The 26,957-nt window shown below is 38.4% G+C and overlaps 1 protein-coding gene and 1 pseudogene across 2 annotated transcripts in view; one reads left to right on the top strand and one right to left on the bottom strand.

The window, feature by feature from the left end:
* Positions 1–26,957, top strand: part of SLC9A7 (solute carrier family 9 member A7) — a 151,031-nt gene that overhangs the window by 4,290 nt on the left and 119,784 nt on the right. The gene's annotated exons all lie outside the window — the stretch shown is intronic.
* LOC109437893 (small ribosomal subunit protein uS5) lies at positions 7,067–7,932 on the bottom strand (annotated as a pseudogene).

Below are 26,957 nucleotides of genomic sequence, written 5' to 3'. Positions count from 1 at the left end.
GAGCTGCATTGCTAAGCACAACCTGAGAGTGGGTTCATAGGCAGTTTGCAAAGGGAAAATATGATTTTTTGCAGTGGCATGAAATTAACATTTGAACCTGTGAGCAAACATTTTGGAATCACCCTCTTCCTGGTTAATCAGGAGCCCTCGTTTTTTTTGAGAACCCTGTCACTTTGGCCCCAGTGTGGGGCAGCTCCATGTGGTCTTACTTTGGTGCCAGATCCCCTGGGTTCAAATGCTGGCCCTGTTACTTATAAAGCTGTATATAACATTGGGTAAGCAATCTGAGCCTTAACTTCCTCTTTTCAAAAATGGAGACAATGTCACTCATTTCACAGGATTATTGTATGATTGAAATCCTCTAAAGGTCAAGTGTAGTGTCTGGTATTTAAACACTTGGTAAATATTAGTTCTCATTCTCACTTTAGACTTTGTGATTCTTTGGCCAACATTGCTATGTGAAGTTCCTTCAGTAGAGGCCTTGTGTAATTTGACAATGCATTAGGATACAGTTAGTGGGGAGAAGAGAATTGTAATTTTTTTGGTGGGCTATTTGTTAATACCTAGAAAAAAATGTACAAGGTATTTACCCTACTCTTTTATCCAGCAGTCTCAATTCTTGGACTTTATTCTTCAGAAATACTTGCATTAGCATGTTACTTGCACTAGCATTTTATATAGACAGAAATATTTGTTGTGACAGAAACAAGTTGCAGTATTCATCAAGAAGGGGCTAGTTAACATAGCACATTCCTGCTAAGGAATACTATGCAGCTGGTAAAAAGGGGTGTTTTCAGATGTCCTTTTAAGGCAGGTGTCCAAACATACTGTTGTGGAAAAAATAAGGCACAGAGCAGCATTGCATAATATTATCTCATTTATTCTTTAAAACTAGTGTAATTTATGTACATAAACATGATGCATATACATTTATACATGACGTGTGCTCCTCTGGAAAGATACACAAACTTAGCATTGGTTATCCTTTGGCAGTGGGACCAGTTGTTGAGAGAGAGGGAGGGAAGATGTTACTTTTCCCTTTATGCTCTTCTGAATGGCCTGAAATATTAGTTAACACCCACCTGTTCCTTTTGCAATTGAAACATTGTTTTAAAATAAAGCAAATGACTTTTATATAGCAAAAAATGTGTTAGAAATAGATTATAGTTATGTGGTTAGGTAGCATTAGTTACTTAAAAGTTACAAATGGAAGTAAAATGTGTCTTAAAATTAGAAAAAACATTTCCTGAAAGCGTTTCTTAGAACTTTCAGAAGTTAACCTTTTTGAAATGATGTAATTAGAAAAATCACCATTTCACAACTCTCCACGATCATTGATTTAGACAAGGATTTTCAATGAATTCCAGAGCCACAGGTGAGAGGTTGTTTAGGGAACATGGTAGTTGCATGGTGCCAAGTATCACCCCACACATGACTTGCCTATCGCAAAGGAAAGAAGGTGCAGTGGAGAGGTCTGGCAGTCACCATCTTACAGTCACGTCATCAAATTACCCTCTGGTATTATGTGCCTCCTGATGTGATGTAATAAGAAGCATACAGTTTACCTATGTAGTATTTGTCCTCCAAGTGTTTCATCTGAATCTAATGGAGGCTTTAGGTACATCTTCCAGTTCATAGGAAATATAGGGAATGGAGAAACAAATGATAAAATAACATGTGAAAACAATTAGGCATATCCATGATATGGAACAATCTACAAGACAGTTATTCTGGTTTCTTCAAAAAGTCTTTGTCAAGAGAAACAAAGAGGTGGGATGTTTGTTATGGACTGAATTGTGTGTCCCCACACCCATTCATATGTTGAAGCCCTAATCCCCACTGTGATGGTACTCGCAGGTGGGACCTTTAGGAAGTGGTAAGAGTTAGAGGAGGTCATGAAGGTGGGGCCTTCATGATGAGATTAGTCCCCTTGTAAGAGGACGAAGAGACCAGAGCTCTCTTTCTCTCTGCCATGTGAGGATATAGCAAGAAAGGAGCCATCTACAATCCAGAAAGAGGGCCTTAACTGGACACCGAGTCTGCTAGCACCTTGATCTTGGACTTTCTAGCCTCCAGAACTGTGAGAAATAAATGTTGTTTAAGCCACGCAGTCTGTGGTATTTTGTTCTAGCAGCCTGAGCAGGCTAAGACGGTGTTCTAAGTTATTGGAGACGAAAGAGACAATGAAATGTAGCGCAGGAAACTTGACTGGCTTCTGGTTCATGAAAAAGCTGTAAAAATGTTTTGGGGACAATCAATGATATTTGAATGTGGACTTGATACTAGATGGTATTAGGGAATTACTGTTGTTTTTGTTAGGTGTGACAATTGAGGTTATATAGGAGAATGTACTTATTTTTTGGAGATACAGGCTGAAGTATTTATGAGTGAAGTGTATGAGTTCTAATGTATGAAACTTACTTTTAAAAAGTTCAGTCAAAAAATATACACACCACATATACAGAGAAAGCAAATATGGCAAAATTCTAGCAATTGTTAAATCTAGGTGGTGGGTGAAAGGGTACACTTTATACTCTTTCAACTTTTTGGTGTGCTCTGAAATTTTCATTAAAATAGAAGTTGGGGAAGACGTTAACCACCCTGTTAACCTGTTAGCTGGTAACCTGTTAACCTTCCTGCCTGAAAGGCTGCACAGGTGAGGCTGGATGCATCCTGTTACTCTCATTAAACATCTGACACTGAGCAATGCTGTTTGCCATTAGTTTATATGCATGATATTAGGCTTACATGACTTGATTATCAGTAACTTTTTTTTTATTAGTTTCAGGTGTACAAAACAACATAGTGGTTAGACATTTACACCCCTCAGAAAGTGATAGCCCTAACAAGCCTACTACCCCTCTGACACCGTACATAACTATTATAATACCATTGACTATATTCCCTATACTGTACTTTATATCCTGTGACTATATAATTAAAGAAATATATAGTCAGTACCTTCTTTTTACTTTCATTTTTTGTTTGACTTTTTTAAGTTCACATGTTTTTCGAAAAATCGCCTCTGTTCCACTTACAAGAGTGTATTTCAGGAGACTTTTCTTTTTTGGTTGAAGTATGCTACCTGGCTTTTAATCAGCGTGGATATTTGTATTAGGGTAATGCTAGCTGTTGTCACAGAGCAACCTCAAATTTCAGTGGCCTAACATAAGAAAAGTTCACTTTTTACTCATGTAATGGACCAGTGCAAGGGTGTGGCAAGTGGCTCTCCATGTGGTGATTCAGGTACCAGGTGCCTTCCGTCGTGTGGCTTCCCCATTCCTTAGGGCCTTGGAATTCTCCCGCTCCAGCCATGAATGAGGAGAGAAAAAGAATCATATGGGAAAGACTTAATGTGCTAAGTCTGGAAGTGTTGCTCTTCTCTTTGTTTCCTGTTGGACAGAACTTGGTCCCAAGACCGTGTCTAACTGGAAGGGAGGCAGGGAAATGGAGTCCCGCTAGAGGAAGAGGAACAGGTTTGGAAAGTAGCTAGCCAATTTCTGTTGCAGTATTTGACGAATACTTTGTCATATGTGATCTAGAAAAGAGAAGTAGTGGGATTTGCATGTGGGTTTTTGTTGTTGGTGGTTGATAATAAATTAAATTTTTATTTTAACCCAATTTGAAGAGAGCATTTATATAGAGTTTCTGAAGTTGTTTCAATAGACCTATCAGCATCACCTGGGAGTTTGTTAGAAATAGCAGGTCTGGCCCCAGCCTTAGAATATCTCAGAGTGGGGCTGTTTAATGAAAACACTGCATTTCCTGGCCTCTCTTGAAGTTAGGTGTGGTCATGTGGCTAAGTTCTGGCTAAAGATTAGAAGAAATGTGTAGGACTTGTGCAAAATATCCTTAAAAGGAAGGGAGCATGCCCTTCTTCTCCCATGCCTTGTATCTTCTTGGATGTGGATGTTATGGCTAGAGCTCCAGCAGCCATATTGGATCTAGAGGTAAGCTTGGGAATGGAAGACACTTCTGGCAATACAATAAGGTAGATGGAGCTGGGATCTTTAATAGCTTAGAGCTGCCATGTCAGGCTTGGTCTGCATACTTCTGGACTCCTTATATGTGAGAGAGAAATGGGTCCTTTGTTATTTGCTGCTGAGCCTAATTGTAACTTTTACACCAGGTTCTGCATTCCCTTTGGAACTTGGGTATGACAATCTGGGCTGTTTGAGGACCTGATGCCGGTGTTCATGACTACAGCAGACAAGGCTCTGCTTGGGATTTTAAAGGAGGCTGAAGAGTAGGCAGAACAGGCCCAGAGAAAGGGTTTGAGGAAAGGGTTAAGATGTAAAGTACCACTTATATTTGGTAATTGTTTTGGACATCTGATGACCACCCACACATTTGGTGATTTCCTAGAAAGACTCGTGGGATTCAGAGACATGTGTAATCACAGCTATGATTTAGTACAGTGATAGGATACACAGCAGGACCAGCAACTGAAAAAGATGCAATGGATGGAGTCTGGAAGAGTCTAGATGTGGGATTCCAAAGTTCTCCCTTAGGGGATTCGGGATGGGGTTTCACAGAACAAGCTTCCTCCTCCAGCAATTAAATACAACAGCACATACACAGTGTTTCTGACTAGGGAATCTTGCTCAAGACTCAGACTTTTTTTGCTGGGGGTTGATGAGGCACTCTTACTGAAATTTCTGACTCCCAGAAAGAAAGCAAGTGTTCACCATAAATCACATTTACAGAAACACAAATCATATTTACAGAAATCTAGCCAGGCTGGTATGGCAGAATGAGAATGCAGCGTTCCAGGCACACAAAACAACCTTATCAATTAGTAGCATAGGGAATATTTTACAAGCCAAGTTCCCAGGCGTCATTGCAAGGATCAATCATGCAAGCAGCCCTCCTAGAGATAGCAACGTAGCAACATCAGGCCTATTATGTTATTTTTTTCCTGCTGAGTAGCATGTGGTGTCAACTGACTATTAGCTTTTTATGTTCCTGAGGCTTCTTCAGTTTTATCCATACTTTTATTTAAATTTTTAGATTTTATTTTTAAATTATCACAAGTAAAGTTGGCTCTTGATATACAGTTTTACAAATTTTAACATCTGTATAGATGTGCGTCACCATCCGCAATCGAGATGAACACAGTTCTATCATCCTAAAAAACTCTCTCATGCTACCACCCCACTCTGACAACCACGGATCTGTTCTCCATCACTATAGTTTCGGCTTTTCAAATATGTTGTATAAATGGAACCTTTCAGTATGTAACCTTTTGGGATTAACTTTTTCACTCAGCATAACGCCTTTGAGCTTCTCCCATGTGGTTGCATTTTTCTATGGTTAGCTCATTTTTACTGCCAAGTTGGATTCCATTTTATGGATGTACCACAGTTTGTTTATTCCTTTGCCAGTTGAAGGACATTTGAGTTGTTTTCAGTTTTTTTGTGATAATGCTATAAATATTAGTGTACAGGTTTTTGTGTGAATGTAAGTTTACATTTTTCTATGGTAAATCACCAGGAATAAGATTGCTGGGTCATAGGATAAACATGTTTAACTTTATAAGGAAACTGCCAAACTGTTTTCTAGAGTCGCTGTACATTCCAGCTAGCAATGTGTAAGAGTTTCAGTTGCTCCATATTCTCTTCAGCACTAAGTATTTGTTAGTATTTTTTTAATTTTTGCCATTTTAATAGATGGGTAGTGGTAGCACATTGTGGTTTTAATTTGTGTTTCCCTAACGTTGAACATCTTTTCATGTGCTTATTTGCCATTCACATCTCATTTTTGGTGAAGAGACTGTTCAAGACTTTCCCCCTTTTTCTAATTGTAGTGTTTGTTTTCTTTGAGTTTTGAGAGTTCTTTTTATATTTTGGATGCAACTCCTTTGTTAGACATATAATTCGCAAATATTCTCTCCCAGTTTGTACCTTGTGTTTTCATTATCTTAACAGTGTCTTCTACAGAGCAAAAGTTTTAAATTTTGATGCAATCTGATGTATCAGCTTTTCCTTTTTATTGATTTTGCTTTTGGTATCATGTCTAAAAACTCAGTGCTTAACCCCTGGGTAAGAAGGTTTTCTCCTCTGTTTTTCTAAAAGTTTTACGGTGTTTGTATTTCACATTTAGATCTGTGATTTATTTTGAGTCAGTGTTTGTATAAGGTATGAGGTTTCGTTTTTGTTTTTTTTTACATATTGGTGTTTATTTTTTCCAACAGTTTTGTTGAAAAGATGATCTTTGCTTCATTGAATTGCTTTTGCAACTTCATCCAAAATCAATTGCCCATATTTGTGTGGATATATTTTTGGACTTTCCATCATGTTCTACTACTTATCTCTGTATCTAGCTTTTTGCCAATAGCACACCATCTTGCTTACTGCAGCTTTATAGTGGGTCTTAAAATTGAGTCCTTGAACTTAATTCTTCTTTTAAAAAATTGTTTTAGCTGTTCTAGTTCAAATATTCTATATTCTTCATGATTTTCTATGTAGTTCTATCAATTATTCACCACAATCTTAGAACATTTTCATCACCCACAAAAAAAATCCTATATCTGTTAGTAGTCATACCCCATTTCCGCCCAACACCTCCAGCCCTAGGCAACCTCCAGTCTACTTTTCTGTTCCTATGGAGTTACTTATTTTGGACATTTCATATAAATGTAATTATACAAGATGTGGTCCTTTGTGACTGGCTTCTTTCACTTAGCATAATGTTTTTAAGGTGTATTCATGTTGTAGCATGGACCAGTACTTCATAGCCGAATATACTGTATGACTATACTGTATTTTATTTCTCCCTTCAGTTGATGGAAATTTGTGTTATTTTCACTTTTTGGCTATTATGAATAATGCTTCCAGAAACATTTGTGTACAAGTTTTTGTGTGACCATATGTTTTCTTTCTTTTTCTTGGGACGTATGTTTTCATTTCTCTTGGGACGTATACCTACAGATGGAATTGTTGGGCATCCTTTTATTTTTGACCCATTTGTGTCTTTAAAGTGATTTTCTTGTAGGTAGTATGTAATCAGGTCTTGCCTTTTTTTTTTTTAACAGGCTTGATTTTCACTTTATTTGCCTTGTATAAAATTATGTGGCAGCTGTAGCTGGAGCCTGGGTCCTCTGCACAGGAACTCTGGTATGGGTCTTTACAAGATGGTGGGTGAGTTCCTGATAGGGAGACTTGGTGAACACAGTCTCTTTCCAGAGGTCAGTGGTGAGATAGCTGTAGGTCTTAGAGATGGCATCAAAGTTGGCCGTGGCAAAGTTGCCCAGGGTGGCAGTGCAGCCCCTGGCGGAGGTGTAGCAGTCATTGTACTGGCCATGAGCAGCAGCTTGGGTACAGGAGCCGAGAGAATGCCAGTGCCCCTGGGGGTGGGGATGAGGTGCACCAGCATAGAGCTACAGCGGCCGGTCACCTTGCAAGGGACGGTGTGGGGCTTGCCCATCTTGTTCCGTCAATGGCCTCACTGCACAGGGACGATGGAGAGCTTGGCTAGGATGATGGCCCCGTGGATGGCAGTGGCACTTAACACCCAAACCCACGTGTCCATTGCAGTCCCCAATGGCGACAAATGCTTTTGGGTCCTCTAGCCAGCGCGGGTCTGCTTTTGCACCAGCATTATCTTCAAAACCTCGTCGTTCAGGGATGCCACCAGGAAAAAATCAACGATCTCAGATTCCTCGATGGACAGTGAGAAGAGATAGATCTCCTCCAGGGGCTTGGTCTTCATGTCCTTGACCAGGCTGCCCAGCTTAGTGACGGGGATCCACTCTGTGTCCTCGACCTTGCCTCCGCGAACTCCGCAGCCTCGGCCCCGGCTGTGAACTCCGCTGCCGAATCCACCGCTGCCTTCCAGTCCAGGGCCCCCAGGGCCTCCCGGGCCTCCCGGGCCTCCCGGGCCTCCCGGGCCTCCTGGGCCTCCTGGCCCTGCCGCACCACCGGCGTCATCCCCCGTTTGGTGTTATCTCGGAGAAGCAGTCTTGCTTTTTTTTAAATCTAATGTAATTTCTGCCTTTTTGGGGGGTGTTTTGTCTATTTACATCTGATGCAATGATCAATATAGCTATTTTGAATTTGTGGTCTTGCTATTTGTTTTCAATTTGTCTCATTTGTTGTTTTGTTCCCGTTTTCTACTTCTCTGCCTTCTTTTTGATTACTGAAGTATTTTAAAATTCCACTTTAATTCCTTGTAGCTTATTAACCATACATTTTGTTATTTTGTTTTGTTATTTTAGTTGTTACTTCAAGATTGATCGTATACATCTTTAACTTTTCACAATCTACCTTGAAGTGATATTATACCACTTCAGATCTAGTATAAGGATGTTGCAATGGTATACTTTCATTCCTTGCCTCTAAATCTTTGTTATTTTTCCTATGCATTTCACTTTTATGTGGTATAAACCCCACAATCCATTGCTGTTACTTTAAACGGTTATCTTTTAAAAATATTTAAATAATAAGAAAAAAAAACAATTCTTTTGACCAATATTAGGGGCAAACAATAAGGGTCAAAATAAAAACTTGACTGTGCTAAAAATATTATAAAATTATCAGCTATATCTACATTTTGGTATTTGTAAGGTAAATATTTAAACTTAAAAAGAAATCCTTTCAAGTCGTCTAAAGTTCTTGGTGAACATATAACATCATATGAGAATTCTGGTTACAAGTTAAATTTTAAGTACTTCATACATTATAGTGACAAAGGTGGTTTTAGCAGGTATCATTACATTCCTTTAAAATTTCAAAGTACTTTGGGTCCTGCCAAGATGAATGTTCTTACTTGCCTCTCATTCCTTATTTTCTGAAGATAGCAATGTTTACTGGAAGAGGAAAAAATAAACTAAAACAGAGCTAAAAAATAAATAAGAGATAACTTGTATACTGTGTTTCCCCGAAAATAAGACCTAGCCAGACCATCAGCTCTAATGTGTCTTTTGGAGCAAAAATTAATATAAGACCTGGTATTATATTATATTATATCATATTATATAATACTGGGTATTATATTATATTATACTGGGTCTTATATTAAAATAAGACCGGGTCTTATATTAATATTTGCTCCAAAAGATGCATTAGAGCTGATGGTCCGGCTAGGTCTTATTTTTGGGGAAACGTGGTATTTACATATTAATATATAAGAGTATACTATATTATTGTTATTATCTTTATTGGGGAAGGGGAATAGTACTTTATTGGGGAATGGTGTGTATTTCCAGAATTTTATTGGGGAACAGTGTGTTTTTCTCAGGACCTATCAGCTCCAAGTCAAGTTGTTGTCCTTTCAATCTTAGTTGTGGAGGACACAGCTTAGCTCCAAGTCCAGTTGCCGTTGTTCAATCTTAGTTGCAGGGTGCGCAGCCCACCATCCCTTGCGGGAGTCAAACCGGCAAGTTTGTGGTTGAGGGCATGCGCTCCAACCAAGTGAGCCATCTGGCGGCTGGGGAGCTCAGTGGCAGCTCAGCGGCAGCTCGTTGACTTCATTGTAGTTGCAGAGGCCGCAGCTTGCTGGCCCATGTGGGAATCAAACCGTCAACCCTGTTGCCCAGAGTTCATGCTCTAACCAACTGAGCCACCCATCTGCCCAAGAGTATACTATACTATTTACACACACACACACACACACACACACACACACACACAAACCATTTCCAGTGCTTTTCATTCCAATGCTTCTTATTTCCATCTGGTATCATTTCCTTATGCCAGGAGGATGTGCTTTAACATTTCTTGTAGTGTGGGTTGCTGAGGATGACTTCTTTCAGCTTTTGTATGTGTGAATACGAGTGTGTCTTTATTTCACCTTTATTTTGGAAGATGTTTTTGCTGGGCTAGAATTCTAGGCTGATTCCCACCCCCCACTTCTTCATTTCTTTCTCCATCATATTTTTGCTTATGTTGTTTCTGAAAAGAAATATGATGTCATCCTTGTCATTGTTCCTCTGTATGTAACATGTCTTTCTCCTCTGGCTGCTTTTCACATTGTCTGTGTATTACCAGTTTTGAGCAATTTGATTATAATTTACCTTAGCGTAGTTTTCTTCATGTTTCTTTTGCTTGGGATTCATTTGGTTTCCTGGGTGTGTGGTTTCATAGTATTCATTAAGTTTGGAAAAATCTTGGCCATTATTTCTTCAAATATTCTTTCTATCCTTTCTGTATTTATGGGCTCCAGTTACCTTTATATTAGACCACTTCACGTTATTCCACAGCTCACTGGTACCTTTTCATTTTTTTTCTCTGTGTTTCATTTTGGATGTTTGATTTCTGTGCCCTTAAATTAACCCATCTTTTCTTTCACAATATCTAATCTGCCATTAATCCTATCCAGTGTATTTTTCATCTCAGACATTGTAGTTTTTATGCTCAGAAGTTACATTTGGATCTTTTTTTCCATGTCTCTGCTGAACATTTTGAACATAAATATGTTATAATAATAATTGCTCTAATACCTTTCTCTCATACTTTTAAAATTTGTGTCAGTTTTGCTTGATTGATCGATTATCCTCCTTATTATTGATTGCATTTTCCTGCCTTTTTCTATACCCGCTAATTTTTGGTTGGATGCCAGACATTGTAAGTTTTACCTTGTTAGGTGCTAGATGTTTTCATATTCCTGTAAATCATTTTGAGCTTTGTTCCTAGATGTGGTTAATTTACTTGGAAATACTTTGATCCTTTGGGGTCTTGTTTTTATGATTTGCTAGGTAGGTCTAGAGGAGTACTCATTCTAGGGCTAATTATTTTCACTACTGAAGCAAGACCATCCTGACTATTCTACCCAATGCCCTATGAATTGATTTTTTTCCAGTCTGGCTTGTGGAGACAGGTACTGTCCCAGTAGCCAGGTATTGTTCTCCCTAATCTTTTTAGGTTATTATTTCCACTCATACACATATGTTGATCTCTCCTGAATGAGAGAGAGAGAGAGAGAGAGAGAGAGAGAGAGAGAGAGAGACTCTCTGTGGCTCTCCAGGATTCTTTCTCTGTTCAGGTCTCCTTTCTGATACTCTGTGCTATGAACTTTAGCTGTCTTTATATCTAGACTGTCAGCTTTGTCAATTTAGGAGTCTGCTAGACTTTATCTCAGTTTCCCTTCCATGTTTTGTAGCTTGGAAATTCTCTTAAGGCAGTAAACTGGAGTAGTCATAGACTTCACTTCATTTCTCCCCTTCCCCCATCTCTCAGGGATTACTGTTCTTCATTGCCTGATGTCCAGTGTCTTCTTTAAAAATTGAATTTGTTCATTGGTTAATAAAATTATATAGGATTCAAGTGTGCATTTCTACAGTACATCATCTGTATATTGCATTGTATGTTCACCACCCAAAGTCAAATCTCCTTCTGTCACCATATATTTGACACCCTTTACCCTCATCTACCTCCCTCTGCCCCCCCTTACCCTCTGGTAACCACTAAGCTATTGTCTGTGTCTATGAGTTTTTTTAAGTTAAAGTTTATTGGGGTGACAATTGTTAGTAAAGTTACATAGATTTCAGGTGTACAATTCTGTAATACATGATCTATATATCACATTGTGTGTTCACCACCCAGAGTCAGTTCTCCTTCCATCACCATATATTGGATCCCCTTTACCCTCGTCTACTACCCCGGTCCCCCTTTACCCTCTGGTCACCCCTAAACTATTGTCTGTGTCTGTGAGTTTTTGTTTCTTCATTTGTTTGTCTTGTTCTTTTGTTGTTTTCAGTTTTATATACCACATATCAGTGAAATCATATGGTTCTCGACTTTTTCTCTCTGACTTATTTTGTTTAGCATAATAAGCTCAAGATCCATCCATATTGTCACAAATGGCACTATTTCATCTTTTCTTTTAAAGAAATAGAACAAAAAATCATCAGATTTGTTTGGAACCACAAAAGACCCCGAATAGCCAAAGCAATCCTAAGAAAAAAGAACAATACTGGAGGTATCACACTCCGTGACTTCAGCTTGTACTACAGGCAACAATAATCAAAACAGCATGGTATTGGCAGACGCACAGACACACAGACCAATGGTCTATGAGTTTTTGCTTGTTTGTTTGTCTTGTTCATTTGTTGCTTTCATTTTTATATCCCACATAAATGAAATCATATGGTTCTCGGCTTTTTCTGTCTTATTTTGCTTCGCATGTTAATCTCAAGATCCATCCATGTTGTTTCAAATGACAGTATTTCACATTTTATTATGACTGTACAATATTCCGTTATGTATATGTACCATATCGTCTTTATGCAATCATCTACTAAAGGATACTTTGGTTGTTCCCATGTCTTGGCCACCGTGAACAATCCTGCAATGAACATAGGGGTACATATGTCTTTACGGATAAATGTTTTCAGATTTTTTGGGTAGATACCCAGAAGAGGGATTGCTGGGTCATATGTCTAGTATCTTGAAAACAATTATCTCATGTATTTTTTTGTTTTTGTTTCAGGCTTAAAGATAAATCCAGTCCCTGTTTTTCTGTCTTGCCTGGAAGTGGAGGCCTTAGTTCTATAAAGGAATTTTGGTCTTCTTTCCCCCATACACACACGTTCTGTCTTTTGGTATTTATTTTTCTTGAATTGTAGACTTGATGTGTGTGTTTATGCAACTGTGTATGTTTATATACACACAGACAGACATGTAAAACAAGCCTACTGTGGACTATCTTATTGTAGTCTGGGAATCTCTTGGCTGCTGTACATTTTTGCTGCTGAGAGAATGAGGGAAAGAAACAATTGCTTTCATTAACAGACTAGGCTATGAATGAGACAGAGTGATTCTCTTCAGTGGTATGAATGAGAGAATTGTCTATTTTCAGTGGCAGTGTTGTGCAGAGTGTTTGTGATGGCACTGAAAAGAGATGCAGACAAGATGGTAATGCTGTAGGGATTTTTATCTATCATTGGGGAAATGTGGTAAAGGGTGGAGCTCTGTTGTGGCAGATGAAGTCCTCCCAATCCACTCAGGAGGCGAAAAGGCAAGTAGTTCGGTAGGAGGCAACTGTGAACCAAAGTGTTGGAAGGGTGCATTGAAGTCACCTGGAGATAAGCAAGAGCAGGAAGCCACTGTCATCCCTAGGGCTGACATATGGAGGAGGTGGTATTACCAGAGCCCAGGAATAAGCCTGGTAGGAACTGGAACCACTGTGAAGGCTGCCTAGTGAGACGTAGGACCCAGAGGGACGGCTGTCTGGTGGGAGCTTCAGCCATGGAAATCACCTAGCCATTGCCTGAGAGAGAGCGAGGGACAGACGGACAGAAGGAGAAAGGGAAACAGAGAGCACGAGTGTATACGTTCACAGCTGAGAGGTAGAGATACCCTGACTTCTTCTTTCCTCTCACCCTCTAATCTCTTACCTGTGCCACCTATTATATGTATCTAACTGGAAGCCAGTTGGAAGGGGGCCTGGAAATGTCATTTACCCCTCTCCTCTTTCTTACCTGCCCCTCCACAGCATGTAGCAGAGCAAGAAAGGGCAGAAAATGAATCTGAGGGCATATAAGCTTAGGGCTGGCATGAGGACCCTTTCTCAAATTGAATGCCTTTTCTGGTGTGCAGTGTATCCAGTACCTAAATATGGTCCAGGAGTGAGGAGAAAAACTGCGTGGTTAGGGTCAGAATAACCAATATCCGTATCAGAAGACTGGGGGGAAAGGAAGCTAGGTATTGAGGCCCATGCTGGATTTGCTGTGGTAATGTATGCCTAAAAGATGGGATGAGGTAATTATGATAAACGTGTTCACGTTTGAAATGTTAAATATGTACATTAAACTCCATATCAACTATTTTGTAAGCTTATCTATCAATGTTGTTTTACTGAATTATTATGTATTATTTAAGGAGAGGAAGCACTGATAGATATGAGGAGAGAAGGAAGGACCCTTTTTATAGTGTAACAAACATAATTTAATGTGCCCATTAAACTTTGTAAGTAAAAAGGTAGATGTTTCTGTAACAATGTCGTTTTTTCACATGGCCACCTGAGTAGTGACACCCTACCATCTCTAAGCCCTTTTTGGTGAGTTCAGCCAGGGAAACCATGCCTGCAGAGGGTACTGACCTCTCTGAATCCATGTTACTTAGCTTTATAGCAATGTTTCCTCAATTTCTACAATTCAGGCAGTGTTTGGAAAATTCCTAATTAGAGTTGGGGATCTGTGAAAGAGGATATCTTCAGGGGGGTAGGTCAGGTAAGCACCTGCTGTGCTCTGTCTCCCTCACTGGTATGGAGGGCCTGGTTGGGCCAATGATACAAGATTAAAGGTATGATGCAGGTGTGAGCAGTTTCTTCTACGTCAAAAGGCCAAAAGGACATCAAAACATTTATATGTTGCAAGAACAAAAAGTTAATGAAAACAAGTTCTTACTTTAATTGGAATTATAACAATTCAGCTAAGAATATCAGTTATTTCAAACTGATCAGAAACCTTGATTAGATATTAATACTACAGGAATTTCCAATTTTTGTATGTTTTTCTAACAAAATATTCACCGAATTGTTACTTAGTAAATTGTTACTTAGTAAGAGTCTTTCAATATTTCAAATAGCTCCTCTATGGAAAAAAGCTGCATGTAAGTTCCGACAATTAAATTTGTGAACTGATCCTAGAAAAAGTGCTCCATACCTCATTGCTGAATATCACTGTGGTCACCTTTGAAGTACTCCCCTTGGGAAGCTATGCACCGACGCCAGTGCCTAGTCCATCCTTCAAAGCAATTTTGGAACTCTTTTTTCTGGAATGGCCATCAGTGCTGTCATCATATTACCCTTGATGTCCTGAATGTCATCAAAATGTCTTCTTTTCAATATTTCCTTTATCTTTGGCTAAAGAAAGAAGTCATTGGGGGCCAGATCAGGTGATTAGGGAGGGTGCTCCAATACAGTTATTTGTTTACTGGCTAAAAACTCCCTCACAGGCAGTGTTGTGTGAGCTGGTACATTGTCGGGATGCAAGAGCCATGAATTGTTGGTGAAAAGTTAAGGTTGTTTTCGTCTAACATTTTCATGCAGGCTTTTCAGCCCTTCCAAACAGTAAACTTGGTTAACTGTTTTTCCAGTTGGTATGAATTCATAATGAATAATCCCTCTGATATCAAAAAAAAGGTTAGCAACATCGTTGCAACAAGTTCACGAACTTAATTTTCAGACCTCGTATAGTATATAAATACTATCAACCGAGCATAAATGAATCAGGTGGCTTTGGCTAGAAATAAATGATAAAGATTTATTTAAGGGTCTTAGGATTTACAAATCAGAAACATAATTAGGCAATAGCCAGAGTATTCCAAGGAAGAAATAAAAGCTTAGAGTTCTTACAGTAAAAAGCACATTCTTGAGAAGAATCAATCCTGCATTCTTAGCCTTTGGATTGGTCCGAGATGGTAATTTTCCAGATGTCTAGTGACCTGGATAATGGATGTCAGGTGGTCTGTATAATGGATGTCAGATGGTCTGGACAGGTAAAAATTCTTTCCTAAGTTCTTCAGAGTGTTATCTATAGGATGTATCTGTATCTCCAAGCATTGATGCACAGCTGAAAGGTTCAAAAGTTTGTCCTCAGGCTAAAGTAAAATAAAATGTATTCCTCATGCATTAGCCTGAACCAGTTTTGTCAGCTTGACTATACAGACTCCATTTCAAGTCAGCCTAGCTATACTGACTTCATCTTGTTTTATTCACTCATTTCTCAGTACACTTGAAAAACTAATAAACAACCTTCTGGTTTTAGCTCAGAGATACAGACTATAGAGCTCCCATCCTCACAACAAGAAAAAAATCTGGACAAATTTGGAAATTAATGACTTTTCTTGAACCCAACAGAAAACTGAGATTTCAGGGCAAACAGCTAACCCCAAATCAGGAGACATACAGATGTCACTTCAGAGAGAAATAGGGCCGGAGCATTTGTTTATCTGGGACAGACACTGCTAAATGTCATATAAGCCAGTAAGATTAAACTAGAAATTATTAATGAATTGCTAAAGGTTGGAAGCCACAGGTATAGGAGGTTCTCACCCTCTAGTAGACTTTTCCTTCAGGACCCCACTGGGTGCTCACAGGCAAGATCAGGGAGAGTCCTAAGAATGTTTCTCTCATGTGCTGGCTGGAATAGGGGGACAACAGCCACTGCCAAAATCTGCCAAGAAATGTCTCCCCATCTTCCTAAGAAACAAAAGCCTTAATCTTCAGGAATGAGGATAACAAAAACTGAGGGCACTGGTGGAAACGCATTGTAGCTGGGGAAGCAGAGCGGGGGTGGGGGGGGAGCTCTACTCATGGGGAGGAAACGAATACCTGCTGTGACCAGAATTATGTTTGGAGGAGTATCAGGAATGCTTATGAAGGCCACAACAAGACCCAGTGTCACGTGCCTACGTAATATTGAGGATTAATTGGAACATAAGATAATGCCCCCGTCTCTCTCCTTCCTACTACAAAGCTAACAAGCATCAAGTAAAAGTAGAAATAGAAGTGATGAAATGAAATCCTAAAAAATGCTCAATAAAACCTAGAGAAAGCAGAAAAAGAGGAAAAACAGAAAAAAGAACAAGTGGAAAAAATAAAAATAGGTAACACGAAAGTAGATTTTAATCCCACCATATCAGTAATCCCTTTAAATGTGAAAGTGTGAATGGTCTAAAAGACAGAGATTGTTGGATTGGATAAAAAAAAAGAAGACACAACTACATTCTATTTATGAGAAACCCACTTTAAAACATAGATTAGAAGCAAAAGGATCAAGATACACTATACAAACATGAAAGAAAAGAAAGCTTGAGTAGCTATATTAATTTCAAATGAAGTAGACTTCATGGCAAGGAAGATTAGGGACTTTAATTGTATCTGCACAATCATTTCACCTTTGCCATATAATGTAACATAATTACAGAAATGATGTCCCATCACCTTTGCCGTATTCTTTTGGTTAGAAGCAAGTTAGAAGTCCCACCCACCTAAAATATAGGTAGTCCTCACTTTGTATCAGTCTGGTATATACAGAGTTCTGTTAGCATGGTTTAGTTAAATAAAACCAGTCCCCTGACAACACAGTTCAAATTTCTGATACCATGATATATTAGCTGTAATTGCACAAAGTACCAACTTTGCTACTCATTGTTTGTTCCAGAAATCACTCTAAATAACAAATGCGCATCAAGATCAGAGACCAATCATGTTATTTCTTTCAAAGTCTGTTATTGGTTACCATCTGTTATTCAATTCATGCACAGACAGCAAAGCATGTAGTTGTGTTGTCTCCTTGTATTCCAGTGATAAATCCATGTGACATTTTTACAAAAATGGATAACTGGAGAAGGGAATTGGCCAACAAAGATGAAAGTGCAGCAAAGAAAGGAAAAGTGATAACACTGAAAGAGAAATTTGTATTGATCATAAATGGAATTATATAAGAAACAGCTAGAGCAGAAATGTTGACGCTGTCACCATTTGAGAAACTCTAGATATACAGCCAGAAGAACTTAGTGAAGAGGAGCCTATTGACATAAATGAGCAAAGTGGTTTTGATTAAAAGGGTGAAGATACTCCAGAGGAACTTATGCCAGCAAAAAAATCCCTTCAGATTGAAGGAACTCTTTGAGATATTTAAGGCTATTGAAGGTGCTAAGAATGTAATGTGGAAGCTGATCCTAACCTAGAAAGTAGTGTGACAATTCTCCAAGGTGTAAAAATGCTTGCTCTGTATTGTAACTTACAGGATGAGAAAAAGCAAGCAAGTGCTGTTCAAACTAAATAAGCTTTTTACAAAGAAAAATTTTAATTTTCAATATTTCTGATGTTTTAAATTATAGTGTACTGAATATTAGTTTTACTATCTTTTCATTTCCCTTTATATTTATAGCCATGAGTAAAAATCTTTAATGCTTTGACAAAGATTTTTAAAGGTTGTGGAACAATTACATACAGCGGTTGGTGCCAAAAAAATGTATACACATTTTAAGAGATGTTATCTATGTTCAAGCAGTAGTTCATCGTAATCAGAAGTGTCTTGAAGTTGATGGTAACCACTTTGAGCACCTCTTGTAATTGCAGAAGTCAAACGTGACTTGTATTCATCTTTTTTATCGGTATATATTGAGTATTACAATTTTAATACAGTTTTTTCCTGTCTTAAAATGTGTATATAGAGGGTGCCAAAAAATGTATACACATTTTAAGAAAGGAAAAAAACTTATTAAAATCGTAATAATATATACTGATAACAAAAGATGAATAAAAGTTATGTGTATACATTTTTTGGCACCCCCTGTATATACATGTATATACTCGTATACACATGTTTTTGGAAGTTAAGTAGGTTTAATTGAACCATTTAGATTAGAAGTCAGAATTAATTCTAATGAGTTTCGTTTATAGCACATAAAATAGAGAAAGAGTACATGTATGCACGTACACACAGGAGGCAGTGAAAAAGTAACAAAGAACCAAAATTATATCAAACTAAATAAATAGCAAATAAATAGCAGTCATAAATCCAACCATTAAGTGTGACTGGACTAAACACTGCAATCAAAAGGCAGAAATTGTCATACTAGGGAAAAAAATCCTGAGATTCAACTATATGCTGTCTAAAAGAGACATACTGTAGAGGAGGGTGTCTCGACCTTGGCATCATTGAAATTTTGGACTGGATAATTCTTTGTTGTGGGGCTATCCTGTGTATTGTAGGGTATTTAGTAGCATGCCTGGCCTTTATCCGTTACCTGTCAGTAGTCACCATGCAGTTGTGACAATCAAAAATTTCTCTACCTATTGCTAAATTGTCACGGGGGCGGGGAATTGCTCCTGGCTGAGAACCACTGCATTAGATTAACACACACTCACACATTCACAGTCACACTCACACACGCAGGTTGAAAATAAAAGGACAGAAAAACACAGGCCATCTAACACTAATCATAAAAGCACTATAGTAACTATGTTTATATCAGACAAGATAGACTTTATGACAAGAAATATTATGGACAAAAAGGGACACTTCATAATGCCATCAAGAAGATATAAAAATGATGAATATATACAACCCTAAAAACAGAGCCTCAAATCACATGAAACAAAAACTGATGGACTTGAAAAGAGATGTGCAATTCAACAATAATGGTAGTGACTTCAATACCCTTCTCTCAATAATTGAAAGAATAACTAGATTAAAAAATAGGCAAGTTACCAGATTTGAATAACACCATCAAACAACTTGACTTAACTGGCATTTATCGAATACTCTACCCAACAATAACAAAATACAACCATGTGCCACATAAGGGTGTTTTGGTCAATGAGGGACCGCACACATGGTGGTCCCATAAGATTATAATGGATTATAAAAGGATTATGAAATGGATTATTTGCATGTTGAAAGAAAAGGCTGGACCTGACTACAATGTTGAGTGTACTGCTAGCTCTATGTGGCTTAAATATTATAGATGAGGAGGCTCAGCATGCTGTCCATTGGCTGTGTGACTGTCTGCTCATGGCTGGGCTTGGAGTTGGCGGTGGAGCAAGGGGAGTAAAGGGAGCAGGCTGGTGAGGAGGGGAGCCCGGAGGCCCCCACACCCCTCCTCCCCACCTGTATTCTATTGTGTGGTTGTACCATAATTTAGTCCTTTGTTGGTGGGTACTAGGGTTGTTTCCAGTCTTACTGTAATCAAACAGTACTACACTGGATTACCTTGAACATCTTATACATGTATGGTTGTATCTGTGGGATAGATTCCTAGAAGTAGGATTGCTGGATTAAAAGTAAATGCATTTGCAATTTTGGATGATATTGCCAGGTTCTTCTCATTAGAAGTTGTACCATTTTTCACTTTTACCAGCAATCTATGAAAGTGCCTGTTTTCCCACAGGGTGTGTTGTCAAACTTGGATTTTTGTCAATTTGAGAGATAAGAATGGTGTCTCAGTGTCATTTTAATTTACATTTCTCATATAAAAATGATGAATATCTTTTAAAAAGCTTCAGAGCCATTTGTATTGTTTTCTGTGACTTGTCTGTTTATATTCTTTGCCTATTTTTTTTCCTATAGGCTTTTCTTAATTCTAGGAGCTTTTTATACATTAGCAAGATTACTTGCAAATATTTTTTCAATTTGTCTTTTTAAAAAACTTTGAATATCTGTTTTCCCCTCTTAGAAGTTTGTTGTTGTTGCTATGAAGTAGTTGAAGTTTTCAATTTTTTCTTTTAAGATGTCTGGACTTTATAATTAGAAAGGTGCTCCCCAAATGTCTACCCAGTTGTCCCAACATCAATTACTAAAATGTCCATATTGACCCTGCTGATTTGAGTTGCCTTCTCTATCATATACTAAAATACCTGTATGTGTTTCTGGACTTTATATTCTGGCACATTGGCATGTCTCTATTCATGAATTAATGCCACTAATATTAATATTGTACCAACATTAATTAATACCAATGGTTGAGGCCCTTAGAGTATGTTAAAATCTGATAGGGCTAATACCCTCTCATTGCTCATTCCCCACCCCCACCCCCGATTTTTCATGGTTCTTCTTGTCTGTTCAGTTTTGCATATGACTCTAAAATCAGCTTGTCTAGTTCCTATCCAAATGCCTATTGATACTTTTATTGGGATAGCACTGAATTTATGAATCATCGTGGGAAGAATCGTTTTTACGATGTTGATTTCTTCCTATTCAAGGACCTTCTGTGCCTTTTCATTTTTCAAAACTTTTGTGTTCTTCACAAGTGTTTTTGAGTTTTCCTTTTAACTTTAGCACATTTCTTGTTTACGTTATTCCTAGATATTTTATATATTTGTTACCATTACAAATGAGGTCTTCTTGTCCATTATATCTTTAAACTGTATTGTTCTGGATTTCTTTTCTTTTGAATTTGCTTAGCCACATTATTTTTCATTTTCTTTACTAATTTTTTTTACCCAGGTTATTTCCTGAAAATTGTCAAATGGTTTTTACTGTATTTCTGCCTTGTAATGAAGTACCTTGAAAATTAATGTAAAAAATCAAAATACTGGAAATGGATTAGGGTTTCTAATGTAAATGTTGGAAATGGTGATTTATCGTAAGTGCTTCAAGGCAGAGAAGGCTGAACCCAGAGTGTATGATACTGGTTTGGTGGAGGCTGGCTGATCAGGAAACAGAACTTGAAACACTGAAGGGTAACAGATTGGTCTCTTGTATCAGAGATACACTGAATAACTATTTTGTCTTGCTGTTGAATGGAAACTGTTAAAAATCAGTATTTGGCCCAGATGAAATCAAATATCCCCAACTTAGAATGAACCTCTGAGTTATAAATCTGAAATTTTATCCAGGAATACATAATTATTGCAGTTTTGTTAAAAATGTCAGAAATCATATATTCATTGAAAATGTTTTTTGTTTCAGGTGTACAAAACAATATAATAATTAGACACACCCCTCACAAAGTGATTACCCCCCCAATCTGACATTATATGTAGCTGTTACAATACCATTGACTATATTCCCTATGCTGTACTTGACATCCTGTAAATATATATGTATTATGCATATATATTTAATCATAGTTGACATTCAGTATTATTCTACTTCAGCTTCAGGTGTATAGTGCATTGGTCAGGCATCTACACAGTCTGTGAAGTGATCCCCCTGTTAAGTCCAGTGCCCATCTGGCACCGTACATAATCAGAAGTCATATTTTTAAAGTCTGACATTCCAAAGTGTAATTTCTCAGCACTGCCAGCTGCTAGATTGCATGGAAGTTCATTAGGTTGTATGTGCATGATACCAAAGAGATAATTAGAAAATAATGCAACTCTAAAAGTTTGTTTTGTAATGTTATGAATGATAATGCACCAAGCAATTCTACAAAGATTAGAATTATGTTATAATCTAATATCTATTATTCTGTCTTGTATTGTTACTTAAAGTTTTAGAAATTTGTTATTTTATTTGTTATTTGTTACTTAAACAGATATATTGTTTTTTAAAGTTGTTTATCAATTTTTCTCTTCATTCAGCAAAGTCTGTTTACTTTTTTATTTCTTAATATATTTCTTTTTAAAAGGCAAGTTTATTGAGGCATAATTTGCATAAAATTAATTTCTTTTAAGTATACAATTCGATGAGTTTTGACATATGTATACTTTTCTGCGACCACCACCAAAATGAAGATATAGAAAACTTTTGTCCCCCCAAAAAGTCCTCATGCACCTTTGCAGACCATGCCTTCCTCCTACCCCAACCCTTGGCAACTACTGATCTGTTTTCTGTCCTTACACTTTTACCTTTTCTAGAACATCATGTGAATGAGATCATATATTAGGTAAAGTTTTGTGTCTGGCCTCTCTTAGCATAATACATCTGCAGTTCATCCACGTTGTGCGTATTGAGTTTGTTCCTTTTTTATTGCTGAGCAGCAGTCCATTGTATGGATGTATCACAGTTTACTTACACAGTCACCATTCGTTGAACATTTGGGTTGTTTTCAATTTGGGGTATTATAAATAAAGCTGCTGTGAACATTTGCCTACACGTCTTTGTGTGGGCATGTGTTTTCATTTCTGTTGGATAAATACCCAAGAGTGAGATTTCTGGGTTGCATGGTAAGTGTATGTTTAACTTTATAAAAATCTGGCAACCTTTTTCAAAGGGACTGAACATTTTGCATTCCCAGCAGCAGCGTGTAAGTTTTCCAATTGTTCCACATCCTTACCAACTTTTGTTATTTAGGAATTTTTAATTGTGGACATTCTAGTATGAAGTAGTATCTTGTTTTAATTTGCATTTCTCTAATGACTAGTGATGTGGAGCATCTTTTCTTATACTTATTTGCCATCTGTATACATTCTTTGATGCTTTGTTCATACTTTTGGCCTATTTTAAATCTTTCTTTTTTTGTCTTATTGAGTTGTGTTTTTTATATTTTCTGGGTACAAATCCTTTATCAGATAAGTGGTTTACAATATTTTCTCCCTGTCTGTTGCTTGTCTTTTCATTTCCTTAATAGGTGTCTTTTTAAAAATGTATTTTTAAAATAATTTTTTATTTCTTATTTACAGGTGACATACGATATTACATTAGTTTCAAGTGTACAAAATAGTGATTAGACATATATATAACTTACGAAGTGATCACCCTGCAAAATCTAGCACCCATCTGACACCATGCATAGTTACTACAATATTATTGACTATATACCTTATGCTATAGTTTATATCCCCATGACTATTTTTTGCTATTTGTAATCATATATTTTTAAATTTTGTGTTTTCCTCCTACATAAAAATTTTAAAAGAGTCTTAATTAAAATATAGCTAACATACAATATTATATTAGCTTCAGGTGTACACCACAGTTATTCAACATTTATATACCTAAAGAAGTGATCACCATAAGTCCAGCAACCATCTGACACTACCATGATATTACAATATTATTGACTATATTCCCTATGCTGTACATTACATCCCCATGACTTGTTTGTTTTATATCTGGAAATCTGGACCTCTTATTCCTCTTCACCTTTCCGCCCCTTTTTAATTTTTCAATTACAGTTGACATTCAATATTATTTATATTAATTATTTACATAATTTAAGAAGTGATTCCCCCTGACCAGTCTAGTACCACTTGGCACTATACATAATTATGACCATACTATTGACTATATTCCCTATGCTTTACTTTACATCCCCCTGACTGTTTTGTAACTACCAATTTGTACTTCTTAATCCCTTCCCACTTTTCACCCACTCCTCTAACTCCTTCCCATCTGGCAACCATCAAAATGTTCTCTGTATCTATGAGTTTGTTTTTATTTTGTTTTGTTTATTTTGTTCTTTAGATTGCACATGTATGCGAAATCACATTGCATTTGTCTTTCTCTGTCTGATATACTCCACTCAGCACAATACCCTCCAGGTAATTCATGCTACCGCAGATGACAAGAACCCATTCCCTTCCATGGCCAAGCAATATTCCATTGTATATATGTACCACCTACACTTTATGCGTTGATCCATCGATGGACACCCAGGCTGCCTTCACGTCTTGGCCATTATAAACAGTGCTGCAATGAACATATGGGTGCACACGTCACCTTGAAGTAGAGTTTTTGGTTTCTTTGGATAAATACTCAGATGTGGGATTACTGGGTCCTTCTTTGTCTCTTATAGCATTTGTTTTAAAGTCTATTTTGTCTGGTATAAGTATTGCTACCCCAGATTTTTTGTAGTTTTTCCCATTTTCATGAAATATCTTTTTCCCATCTCTTTACTTTCAGTCTGTGTGTACGTTTTGATCTGAAGTGAGTCTCCTCTAGGCAGCATATGTAAGTGTCTTGTTTTCTTATCTGTTCAGCCACCCTATCTTTTGATTGGGGGCATTTAAGCCATTTACATTGAAAGTGATTGTTGATAGATATGTACTTATTGCCATTATATTATTTATATTTCTCACCTTTCTTCTCCTCCTCCTCCTCGTCCTCCTCTTCATCCTCCTCTTCCTCCTCCTCCTCCTCCTCCTCCTCCTCCTCCTCCTCCTCCTCCTTCTTCTTCAAGAAGTCCCTTTAACATTCCTTGTAATACTGGTTTGGTGGTGATGAACTCCTTTAGCTTTTTCTTGTCTAGGAAGCTCTTTATCTGTCCCTCAATTCTAAATGATAGCTTTGCTGGGTAGAGTAATCTAGGTTGTAGGTCCTTGCTTTTTATCACTTTGAATGTTTCATGCCAACCCCTTCTTGCCTGCAAAGTTTCTGTTGCGAAATCAGCTGACAGTCTTATGGGGGCTCCCTAGTAGGTAACTAACTGCTTTTCTCTTGCTGCTTTTAAGATTTTCTCTGTCTTTAACCTTTGACATTTTAATTATGATGTGTCTTGGTGTGGGCGTGTTTGAGTTCATCTTGTTTGGGACTCTCTGTGCCTCCTAGGCTTGTATATTTATTTCCTTCACCTGGTAAGGGAAATTTTCCATCATTTCTTCAAATAGGTTTTCAATTCCTTGCTCTCTCTCTTCTCCTTCTGTTACCCCTATGATGTGAATACACTTAAGTTGTCCCAGAGGCCCCCTAAAGTGTCCTCATTTTGGGGGGGATTCTTTTTCTTTTTGCTGTTCTGATTGGGTGTTTTCTGCTACCTTATCTTCTAAATCACTGATTTGATCATCTACTTCATCTACTCTACTGTTGAGTCCCTCTAATGTATTCTTCATTTCAGTTATTGTATTCTTTATTTCGGACTGGTTCTTTTTTATCTTTTCTATTTCCATTTTTCTGTTTCCTACCTCTTTGTTGAAGTTCTCCCTGAGATCACTGAACATCCTTATAACCAGTGTTTTGTACTCTTCCTCTGGTAGATTGCTTGTCTCCATTTTGTTTAGTTCATTTTCTGGAGTTTATTTCTGTTCTTTTATTTGGGACGTGTTTCTCTGTGTCCCCAGTTTGGCCGCCTCCCTGTGTTTGTTTCTGTGTATTTGGTAGGGCTGCTATGTCTTCTGGTCTTAGTAGAGTGGCCTTATGTAGTAGGTGTGCTTTGGAGCTCAGTGGCACAATCTTCCTGGTCACCTGAGCCTGGTACTCCAGGTGTGTCCCTTGGGTGGGTTGTGTGTGCCCTCCTGTTGTAGTTGAGACTTGATTGCTGTTTGTACAACAGCGAGAGGTATTGACCCTCAGGCTCATTGGTTGTGAGGACTGACTGTGATTACAGTGGAGGAGCTGTAGTGCAGGGGCTGACCCTACAGAGCAGGATTCACCCTAGCAGGGCACTTGTGCCTGCTCAGTGTGCCCTTTGTGTGTGTGGTCCTTGGAGGTAGCCAGATTGTGCTCCAGCTGGGTCCTAAACTGGCCATCTGAGTGCCAGCCCAAGGCCTCTTGGGGGGGGGGGGCTTCCTCAGACCAAGTTCAGCTGCAGCCTGTGCCCTGCCTGGTGCCACCTGGCCTGAGCCACAAATCAGTCTGCAGATGGCCACTGCCCACACTAGGCTTGCAGGTGCATGGAAAGACCAAGCTGCAAACTGAGACCAGCTGTCACTAGCACTGGGCTTAGGGCTGCTCATCCAGAGGTATGGGACATGCTGAAGCCAGATGCTGCTTGTTTGGGTTTTGTGAACATTTGAAGGATTTTAGGGAAGTCTGCAGCATGAGCCAAGACAAACCATTTACACTGAAAAGCCACTAGAAGCATCTTGGGTGGCCTGAAAGTTGGGTGGGCTGGGGTCTCAGGGAATCATGGCAAAGCAATGGTGTTAGCCTGGGTGATGGAGACTCAAATATGGTGGTGCCTGTGTCTACACACCAGGAGTGGGGAGGGCTCAAAAAAGAAACAATGACTTCTGCCAGCTCCTCTGTCTGGGAGAAAGCTGCCCCTCAGCCCTCGCCCTGAAACCAGACCATTCAGTTCCTCCCTGTATGTCCTTGGCACCTTTTGAGCTGCTACCCCATTGCTGGAGCTCAGAGTGAGTGAGTCCACTGCCACGTAAGCCCATGCGTGGGCCCTTGAAGAGGAGCACCTGGGACTGAGCTGCCTTAGTCTTACTCAGCCACAATCTCCACTGATTTTCACCAAAGTAATGGGAACTTCTCTCTCTGGCACTGAAACACTGAGCTGGGGAGCCTGGTGTGGGACTGAGACCCCTCACTCCTCCAGTGGGGACCTCCGCAGCTGAGATATCCCTCCCAATTTTTAACCGCCACATGTGGGTGTGGGACCAACCTGTTCTATGCCTCCGTTCCTCCTACCAGTCTTGAGGTGGCTTCTTCAGTATGTCCTTAGTTGTAGAGTTTTGGTACAGCTAGACGTCAGGCAATTCTCAATGATGATTGTTCTGTAGTTTAGTTGTAATTTTGATGTGGTTGTGAGAAAAGGTAAGCACAGTGTTTATCTACTCTGCCATCTTGACCGGATCCCCTTAATAGGTTTCTTTTGGAGGCTAGAACTTTTAGATTTTAATAAAGTGCAATTTATCAGTTTTTTTCCCTTCATGGTTTGTACTTTTTGTGTCCATCT

This window comes from Rhinolophus sinicus, chromosome X (assembly GCF_036562045.2).
Source record: "Rhinolophus sinicus isolate RSC01 chromosome X, ASM3656204v1, whole genome shotgun sequence".
Classification (NCBI taxonomy): domain Eukaryota; kingdom Metazoa; phylum Chordata; class Mammalia; order Chiroptera; family Rhinolophidae; genus Rhinolophus; species Rhinolophus sinicus.
The sequence above is the reverse complement of the archived record's forward strand: the minus strand, read 5'-3'. Positions and strand labels throughout refer to the sequence as shown.